The sequence below is a fragment of the Petromyzon marinus genome, chromosome 78 (assembly GCF_048934315.1).
Source record: "Petromyzon marinus isolate PM22_M1 ecotype Great Lakes invasive population chromosome 78, UKy_Petmar_22M1.pri1.0, whole genome shotgun sequence".
Taxonomy (NCBI): Eukaryota; Metazoa; Chordata; class Hyperoartia; order Petromyzontiformes; family Petromyzontidae; genus Petromyzon; species Petromyzon marinus.
In genome coordinates, this window is record NC_133744.1 from 209,074 (window position 1) to 219,852 (window position 10,779).

A 10,779-nucleotide genomic window follows, 5' to 3' on the forward strand; every position below is an offset into this window, starting at 1 on the left:
CTTGGTTGTGAACCACTACAACTGGAGTCAGAAGTTTCCAAATAGTGAATTACTTGACTAACTATGTTACATGGAGACAAGAATAAAGACACGTGCCTGTTCTCCAGAGGAAGATGACGACAACTCGACAGCCCCGGATTTGGCAGCCCCGGAGGAGCGAGGAGACGCACCGCCGGCTGAGCAGCGCGTCGGCCGGTTGATCGACGGCTCACCACCATCAGGAAGGGCGATACAGGCGGAGCGCACTCCCGCCTTGCCGAACTCCTCCACGCGGCCGCGTCCATTCTGGTCGCACGTGCTCTTGCTCTGGTTTGCAGAAGCTCTTGCTTGGTGCGTGGGTCGCTCTGCAGCTGGACTCAATGTAGAATAATCTTTCAGCAATACTCTGTCTTTCAGCTCTTGGAAATCACACTAGGTGACGCCTCACTGCCCTGCGAGTCTTGCCAACGTCAGTGGGTAGCGACGGGGCCACTTTGGCCTCTGCTCGCCGCCCCCTGCTCTGCAGCTCGCCGGCTGGCGACCTGTTGCTCTCGTTCCCGATTGGAACTGCTCCTGAGCCGACCCACCGGTCGAACTCCCCGAGTTCCGACCCCCCTGGTCGAACTCCCTCGAGTTGAACTCCTCCGAGTCGAACTGTCTCCCGAGAGTCGACCCCCCGGTCGAACTCTGGTGAGCCGACCCCCCCCCCCGGTCGAACTCTGGTGAGCCGATGAACTGCGGACGAGTCGAACCGACCCGCTGGTCGCAGCTCGCTCCTGAGTCGACCCCCCCGGTCGAACTGAGGTTTCAATGCTCAGGATCCTCTTTTTATGCCCAAAAATCCCTTCACTCGGACCCTGCCCACAAGGCCGGGTTTCTTTCAATTTTTGCTGTGTCAGGATTTGTCCGTATGTATCTGCGTCCGTGTGTGTGTCTGTACGTGTGTCAGTGTGTGTCCTTGTGTGCATCACCCACGGTATATTCCGTTGTCACTCTCCTATCATAAAACCCACAAGTAAAACAATCAAATGTTATGAATTGTCTCGAAGGCGCCTCTCTGTCTGGGTACACAACCTGGAGGGATGGGGCGATATTCCCTCCGACTTTCACCGACGCACCAAAAACGGTTAAGGTTTTTAAAGTTAACATTTATCCCTAACAGTTTCACAGTTATGCTCTGTATGTAACCCAAGGTCTGGGTTAGCTTCCGTTGTGGTATTGTACTTAATGTCAAGGGAAGGTTTTCTCCCCGAGCGTATACACACTCCTACCCTGCGCTGCGGGGATACAAAGACGGCCGGAATCTCCCTTTCTTTCCCACCTTGGGTTTAACACCGCCCAAGTCATTATGCAGTTTATGTTTTGTGTAAGCCTCGGTGAATGGTGCCAACACGAATGTTAAGTAGGAAATAATGCACTGCGATTTTTATTAGCCTGGTATTTTCGCTGAAATGCGTTGACACTCTAAGGTCCCGTCCTTATTCTCTCTTCACTCTCTCTACACTCTTTGGCCCTCACTCTCTCCAGCGCGTGGTGGCCGCTGTTTTCGCTGACGCCGCCAATTCAAGGCCTCATTAATTTCCGTCACTCCGTGTAGGTGAGGGCGGGTTAACCCTGGAGTCAGTTCTGGTTTTCGTCTGCCTCTCAGCCACTTGGTCTGTGACCTCTGACCCCGGGATTTATCTAATTTGATGGCCTGTCTAGCCCCTGCTTGCTGTTGTTAGGTTGGTTGGTTGTTCCTGGCTTTTTGCCGACGTTTGCAGTTTGCTGCGCTTATTTTCCTTCCTTCTCCAACCTTATATCTACTCTGCTCATTATTCGCTCATGTCTGGGTTAGAACATGCATGTTGACTTCGGAAAACCTGATTGTTATAGGCTTTGGGTCCAGTCGTATAAAAATTATTAAAATCTGAAAATAGATTTAATGTTAAACCAATAGACGGTTGATGGTTACATTGATGTAGCTATTGGCAGGGTTCAATTGAAGTGGGTGTGAAGATCAATAACTTTAGCCTACCCTGTCGTTGAATTCCGATTTTAAGTTTAATAGTAATGTAGAACCAATCAGCTTTTTGACTGAACTATATCTAGGCTAACGCAACCTCCCAGTGACCCTGGCTTTGTGTTTACGTCAGCCCCTTTGCAATCCGCTGTGCTCTGCTCTCTATCTGCTCCCTCTGACCCTGGGAGGGCTCTTAATGTCAAAATCGTGTTAGTGGGTCATGGTAAAGATAACCTCCACATGCCATGCGGAGGCCTGGTTTGGTGTTTTTATTCATTATTATTAAAAAAAAACAATAGAAACATGTATCTATATGTATCGGAAAATTACCTGTTAACATTAAGATGGAAAAGGGGCCTAGATACAACAGTTGGTTAAATGTGTCGGCTCATGTGTGCGGTGTCCCGGCTGTGTGTGTGGCGGTACAAAGACAAATAGATAACAAGAGACGTTTTGGGAAATGGTAATTCTACAGAGCACATACAAGCGGAAGTGGGAAAACATATTCAGGTGATTCGCCTTCTACATAACAAACTGTCCCTCCGATGCCCCAATGCTCCTCTGCCCCTCTACCCCACTGCCCCACAGCCTCTCTGCTTCATTGCCCCCAATGCTCCACTGCCTCTCTGCTCCACTGCCAATCTGCCCCACTGCCCCCAATGCTCCACTGCCTCTCTGCTTCACTGCCAATCTGCCCCACTGCCCCTCTGCTCCACCATCTGCCACAGCAGTTGAAACAAATGATTAAGTTTCTTAAATCCCCCTGCCTCTGTGCACCAAGCAGTGAAAATGGGTGTGGCATGTGGAGGCCGACGCCCCCCCGCCCCCCCGCTCCCCGTGAGTGGGCGGGGCGCGACAACCACCCCCCTCCACTCCCCCCCCTCCTCCTCGCCGCCGGGCCCCCGCCGATCGGGTCATCGGTCCCCCCGCGCCAGCGCCCTCTCTGAGGGACATGGCTAAGTGGCTGGCTCACCACCGCCCGGGGTTATCGCCCACACGCCCACGTACACCACCACCACCACCACCAAAACGAACGCGATGGCGTGCACGTGCGCGCCCCTGCACGCGCGTGTCTTACACAAAGGCCGGCGCTAATAAACAGAAATCGCGGCGCTATCAATATGGTCAAGCCCTAATCCGCGTGCACGCAAAGGCAAATGCTACAGGGCTGTATGAATATGCACGGGCAAACGACGGTGAGTGGATTTAGCGCAGCCCGCCCCCACCCTAATTACTCACGTGCAGCTGCAGGTGTGAGTTTTCCACACACATTCGCATAAACACGCTCAACCAACGGCGGCCGTATATGTTGTAATATACGCGTGCTTCCCAGACATGCTCAAATCATCAACCCGGCGCCGAGGTTCGACCCACACACACACAGAAATCACACTGCGCCGATACTCTGAACTGACGTTTATTAACGGCGCAAATGCACGCTACCTGGAGGAGGAATATTTCGCAACAAGAGCCTAGCCTAACTCTGCCTATGAACCCAGTTACACAAACGTTCCACCACGTACCTCGTAGCTGTACTCACGGCGTCGCACGGACGCTGTGAGAGTCGGAGGGAGAAGGACGAGCGAAAACCTCGCCTATTGCTGCCTCGTAGCAGCACTCGCTGGCATCACACGGATGCTACGAGCGGCTCGAGGAGGCAGGACGGCAGGGAGTGGGTCTGGATCGCCCTCAGGTTGGAGACAACTGAACTCTTATCTTGATTATCTAAACTTCAAAGGCCAAGGGGGACGTCGTGCCGCTCAGCCAATCAGGCGTCCACCTTGCGATTTTAAACTGATGTCCCGCCCTCACCTGGAGCGGTATTTTCCGTTACGCCTCCACCCATTGGCTACGTGCCAGCCCTCTGTCCCCCTTCGAGTGCTGCGGCGGCGGGGTGAGCGGCGGCGACCCCCCGTGGCTCCTTTGTCTGGAAGGGCTCCCGAAACTTTTCTCGCTCAATTTTCCGTCCTCTGTTCTCCCCTCCAAGTTCTACCTCATTGCGGTTGGCCCAGGGAACCTTCCTGTGCCCATACAATTTTAAGCCATTTTAGGGGCACCGCAATGTAACGTGTCCTGTGAGAGTCGGTCAATCTCCTGGCACCGGGAATCCGTGGGACTCTCCCTCTAGGGGCACTTTGGATTAAAACCCGATGTGCCAGGCAACCCCCCGTCAAGACACTGCGTGGCTACGCTCCGTGCGGTTGTGTGTTTAGTGCTGTGGCCGGGAGGGTAATCGCGGCGTTTGCGAAGTTGCTCCGTGGTCATGGCACCGCACAGCCCCCCCCAGGTGCCCGTCCCCGTCCCGGGTTGACCGGAGCACCTCACCGGGGCCGCCACAACCAGGGAGCTCCGAGGAGTCTGTGGGGCGCGCCTGCCCCTCGTTGCCAGTTTTGTGGCCGGTGGCTCCACTGTCCGAGGTTCCGGCGCTGGTCTCTGTCTCCATTCCAGAGGCGCCTCCCGTCCTCCGGCGTCCGCTGGATGGGGGACGAACTCAGGGGCGGAGGGGTTTAAGTGCCGCCGCGCCCGCCGTCTCCTTGCTCGGCCGGGGTCCCCTGGGGACTGGGGCCCCGCGGGGCCCATATATGGTGCAAAGCCGTCGGGCATGGGAGGCGCGGGGATTCCGGTGTTTCAGGGCACCCGAAAAGCGGGTGCATCCCCCGCCGGGGCCACCCTCCATGGTTTTAGTGGGCGGACATTGACCACCATCTCTCGGCCCCTCTCCCCCCCTGGATCAGTACCATCCAGGGGGAGATCTGCTGCACCACGGTCCAAGGTCCGCGCCAGTAGGTGGTCAGCTTCCCCACCTGCCTTGCCTCCATACGTGGGGTGTGCGGCCGCACCTTAGACCCCGCGGAGTAGAAGGGGGGCTCCACACGGGGGCGGGGGCCCTGCTCTTGCCGTTGATGTGCGGCTTCCCCCTGTTGGTAGGCCCGGCCACGGAGCCCCTCGCAGGGTCCCCATCAGGTGCTCCAGGGGCTGGCTCCCCTCCTCCGGTTGTGGTGGGGTAACGCAGAACAACAGATCTGCCGGCAGGTGAGACTCCCCACCGAACATCATTAGGAAGGGGGTCTGCCCAGTGGAGGTGTGCACCGTGGTGGTGTAGGCGAACAGAGCATAGGGGAGGTGTTCGTCCTAATCCCGTTGATTAGCGGCCACCATGCATTTGAGCTTCCCGGCTAAGGTCTGGTTAATGCGCTCCACCATGCCATTCGCCTGGGGATGGTATGCCGTGGTTCGGTCCTTCTGGATTCCGAACTCCCGGCACAGCGCATGAAATTGCTCTGCCTCGAACTCACTACCCTGGTCAGTAAATAACTAGTTCGGGGATCCCGTGTTTAAGCACTTAATGCTCCACAAATGCTTGGGTGACCACAAGGGCCGTTTAATCGGGGATGGCCACCGCCACGGGGTAGCACGTGAAATACTCTACCGCTACGAGAATATACCGGTTGCCTTGGTGAGATCGTGGAAATGGCCCCTGTAGGTCGATCCCCACTAGCTAGTTCAGCCGGCTGACATGGAGCGGCCTCAGGGGCACCTGATACCGTGCCGGTTTCTGCCCACACTGCTGGAAAGCGTGGCAGCCCTGTAACCAGGTGGCCACGTCTTGAGTCTGTCTGGGCCAGAGATACTGGCGAAGCAGGGTCTCCCAAGTGCACCGTTCCCCATGCACCAGCCGTAGCAGCTGGGGCCTCACCTGGGCAGGAACACACATGTACCCCAGCTGCCTGGCTTCAGTTAGTCCGCGCACCATCCCGCTCTTTACACACAACCGTGTGTACAAACAACTCCAGGGTCGCTGCTGTATGGCGACTTTTTCATCCCACAGGGCCGCCTCCACCACCGCCTGGTCCGGGTCCCGCTGCTGGGCCCGTCGCAGCTGCTCATTGTCCAGGCCCGGGAACGCACAGCCAATGTCCTCTTGGGATCCGACCGGGTGGGGCCGAGCGGCCCGTCGGGCTTCTGTTTTGTGGGCTCTGTACCCGCCGGGTGGCCTCTGTTGCATACACGGCACTCTCTCTCTCTCAATGGAGGGGGGTGAGTCTCAGGGCGTTCCAGGGAGCTGTTGCCTGTTGGCAGCGTCCCCCTCGTGCCCCCGTGAAGTACGGCAGGCCTCCTCAGCCTGTGTCTTGGAGCACACCGCGGGTCACCTTAACAATGCGTCCGTCCAGCCCTGTACTCGATCTGCAGCCCTGTACTCGATCTGCAGCCCTGTACTCAATCTGCAGCCCTGTACTCGATCTGCAGCCCTGTACTCGATCTGCAGCCCTGTACTCGATCTGCAGCCCTGTACTCGATCTGCAGCCCTGTACTCGATCTGCAGCCCTGTACTCGATCTGCAGCCCTGTACTCGATCTGCAGGTTGTACTCCTGCAGCTGCATCAGCCACGGGGCCATCTGCCCCCCGCGGTTCCTTGAATGTGAGGAGGAACTGCAGAGCGCACGCGACATTTCCTGCCACACAGATATGGCCGGAACAGCTTACACGCGAAAATCACGGCATACAGTTCCTGACGGGTCACACAATAATTAAGTTCGGCCCCGCTCAGGGTCCGGCTGGCGTTTGCGATGACCCGCTCCGTCCTATCCTGCACCTGTGACAACACCGCGCCCAGCTCACTGCTACAGGCGTCGGTGTCCAAAATAAAATCGGTGGAAAAGTCAGGGAAAGCCAGGGTGGGAGTATGGGAGAGGTGGTCCTTGAGGTGGTGGTGAAGGCCGTCTGGCAGGCCTCCATCCACTGATCGGGATTCTTTGGGGAAGTGAGTTGGGTGAGGGGGCGTGGAATCCTGCTGAATCCCTTCACAACCCCGACGATAGTAAGTGGCTAGCCCCAAAAATTACCTGATCCCTGTCAGGTTCCTCGGCCGTGGCCATTCCACTATGGCGCGTACCTTTTCTGTGTCTGTGTGCTTCCCTGCCTCGCTGACGCGGTGTCCGAGGTACCCAACCTCGCGCTGCGCAAGGTAACACTTACGCGGCTTGAGCTTGAGATGGCCTGCTCGCAGTCACTGGAACACATCCCGTAACCTGGACCAGTGCTCAGACAGGGACCTACTGAACACTATCACGTCATCCAGGTAAATTAGGCACTGTTCCCCTTGCATGCCCCGCATCACCAACTCCGTCAACTGCTGGTTTGTCGTAGGCGCGTTAGTGAGTCCGAACGGAACGGAAGCACTCGGAACTCGAACAGTCCCTTCGGGGTGTTAAATGCGGTATTTTTTTTCCGATCCTCCTCTGCCATCTCCACCTGCCAGTATCCGGACGCTAGATCAAGGGTGGAAAAATACCGCGCCCCAGCGAGGCTGTCAAAGGTGTCATCGATGTGGGGGATGGGCAAGGCGTCGCCGATGGTAACCGCATTCAGTTTTCGATAATCAATGCAGAACCGGGTCGACCCATCCTTATTCGTCACCAGCACAACAGGGGCAGACCAGGGACTCGCCGAGGGCTGGATTATGCTATCGAGGAGCATATCCGCGACCGCATCTTTAATCTAGGCCCATTCGGGTTTTCCCACCCGGTATGCTGGGAGTTTAAAGGGTCGGGCGGCACCGGTGTCAATTTGGTTCTTAACGAGGTCTGTGCGACCCACATCAGAATCATGCTCACTAAACACGTCGGCGTGCTCCCGCAGTAACCCGCACAGCTGATCAGCCTCCCCCTTGGGTAAATCTGCCCAGGGTACACGTAGCGCGTCAAGCAGGGGGACGACCTCGGCTCTGGGAGTCGGTCCGACTCGCCAGGCCGGGTCCTGGTTGTCCTCGGGGCGGCAGGGCTCCTCAGCCCAGAGGGCAAATACCGAGCTGTTAGAGTGGCACGTGTACAGTGGTTGTACTGTAGCTAGCTGCCGCGGTGCACCGTCGCAGCGCTTCTGGGGTACTGTGGGGGTTAAACAACCGCGTAAACAGTCGGCCCCCGTCCGCGTTTACCAGTGTGGCCGACCCCACTGCCCCGTACCGTGCCGCCAACTCTGAGCGAGGAGTCGGCATTACCTCACCCGATGGCCGGTGTGTGGGGTCGGTGGAGGGTGCTGCCACCGGCACCAGCATCTCCGTGAGAGGCCCGACGGTGACGGCCAACACCGGGATAGAGGCCACAGGTGTGAAGCTTGGGCGATCCGGCTCTTGTCCCAGGAACGGAATCCGCTCCCCGCTGCCTTCCACGGTGGGGCATCGCTGGCGGGGCTGCACGTCGAGCCCCAAATTTACCAGGAGGTCGGTACCTGCAATACACTTGTGTCATAACACGCTCGACACATAGAACTCCTGAGTACACACCCGGCGTCCGAGATGGACCTCGAGCGTGACCCTCCCCAGCAGTCCCATCCCAGCTCCGCTTGCAGTGTGCGGGACGCGATCCGGGGCCTGTAGGCGGCCCACGTCAACCCCGACCACGCTGCAGTGTTTTGTGCTCACGAGTGAGGCTACTGGCCCCTGTCCAGAAGAATCTGGGTACACCATCTGTTCACCTGCCCTTCCACCAGTGACGTGGCCCCCGTGATTCCCGCCACCAGCTCCCGCAGCCAGTCGCCCAAAGTCGCCGCGTTCTTGGGTGTTGTTGCAGGCATCTACCTGGGGGGTCACTCGCTCGCCATTATCATTACGACACATTTATAGATAACGCGATCTAACCCACCAAAAACCTTCATTATGAATAATATTGGTCGCGAAAGCCTGCTACGTGTTAAACTGATAATCATTACAGTTCATTTGTGTTGGGACCACGTCGATTGCACCCTTCGGTGGTCCCCTCTCTAGGGAGGCCTTGGTGCTTAACCCTGGCGCTTGTCTAGCGCGGGCAATCTGGGGACAGTCTCTCACGCGATGGTCCCATTGGTCACATATATAGCACGCACGGGGAAGGGTGGTGGCTCCATGGGAAGCCCTTTGCTCACTCCCTCTTTCCTCTCCCAGTGCTCATTTGTTCGAGCTCTGCCTCTAACTGAGACACCTGCCCAGTCCTCCCACCTCCGACTGAACTACCTCCACATAGACCGCAGTTTGTACATGTTTTGGTTTTCCTCCTCGCGTATATCCCTGATGCCCGTCTGTATCCCTGCTACCCATTCCGGGTAGCGCTCAACAAGGGCGTTAAGTGGGGGGTACGGGCAGTTCGCATCTGGCTGCCACCACGCCGTGCTCATCAGACACTCCGGAACTTTCTCTGCGGCGAGGTCATCAATCATCTCCGGCTGCGTACCCCGGGCGTGCGCTCTGCGTTAGCGAGGGCACGACCTCGGCGTGGTTGCGGGGGTCCTCACCGGGCTGACGTGCGACGTTAATTGAATGCTGCCTTTGCCTCCTCACGGTCATACGCACAGAAGCGTCGGCGGATGCGGCGCATTACCTCTCCCCAATGGGCTTGCGCGCTTGTGGGTAGCGATTCCACAAAGTCGGCTGTCCGCCCATCCAAATTAATATTTAGCTGCTGCAGTGCTTGCGCGTCCGTCCAACCGTTGAAATATTTTGTATACTTGAGGTTCCGGGCAAACGATCTCCGCGACGGTATCCCTCGCCCGGTGAACACGTACCTTACTTTCACTTGGGGTGGGGCGCCTCTCTTCCCTGGCAAGTGTGTGGGGGGTCACCCCACCTCTGACACCAATTTGTGGGCTCCGACGTCCACCTCCTCGCTCCGCGTGAGCGGAGTCCACCCCGCTCCGCTCCCCCGCGCCCTCTCTGAGCGACACACCTGAACGGCTGGCTTACCGCTACACGGGGCAAATCTCCCACACGCACACGTAGCCACCGCCACACAAAGACGAACACGGAGGCGCTCCCCTGCAGGCTCGCGCTTGCCCCGACGGCCGGCGCTACGGCACCCCTCCCCGGAGGAAACCGGCAGCGTAATGCGAACTCGCTGCGTAAAGCGCGCCGTGTAAACGCGCTGCAAGCGAGCTCAAGCGCTGTGAAAAACGACGGTGGCCGTGAGTGTGCTGCACTACACGAGCCTCTCGCGCTCGCTCCAATCACTCGCCGGGCTCACCGTCGCTCCACAGCAGACGGGGCAACGGACACAGATCACAGACGCCACGCCGAGGTTCTGCCCCGACACACACACACACAGAGAGATCACACTGCACCGATATTCTGTTGCGAGAGTTTATTAAATGGCGCCCGATAGGCAATTACCCGGAGGAGGAATATTTCGCGAGAGGAGCCCAGCGTAAACTCTGCCTGTGAACCCAGCTACTCAGACGTCCTACCACGTGCCTCGAAACTGGACCCGCGGCGCTGAGTGGGTCTGAGGGAGAAGGACGAGAGAAGACTTTGCCCAATCGCTGTCTCGCAGCAGCACTCGCTGGCATCACACGGACGCTGCGAGCGGCTTGAAGAGGCAGGACGGCAGCAGGGAGTGAGTCGTGACAGGTTGTAGACAGCTGCCCCTGTCATCAACTTCAAAGGCCGGGGGGGAGGGGCAAGGGGGGCGTCGCGTCACGCAGCCAATCACGCGCCGACCTTTCGATTTGCAAGTGATGCCTCGCCCTGACCTGGAGCGTCCGCTACGCCTCCACCCATCGTTTTATGAGTTTGTGCCTTAGGTTTTTCTTTTGCTCTGTTCACCCCTTACCCATTGTTCTCCCGTGCCCAGCAGTTTCAGCTTTCGGGTCTGGTCTCTATGCCAAACATTCCACCCTCCGTCCTCCCCCCAATGTTGTGCGTAGCTCATTGCGGCTGGCCCAGGGAACCTTTTCTCTTTGCGCCCGTACAATTTTTAAGCCAATTTAGTGTACACCACAATGTAAACCTGTCCTGTGGGGGTCGGCCAATCTCCTGGCACCGGGAAACCGT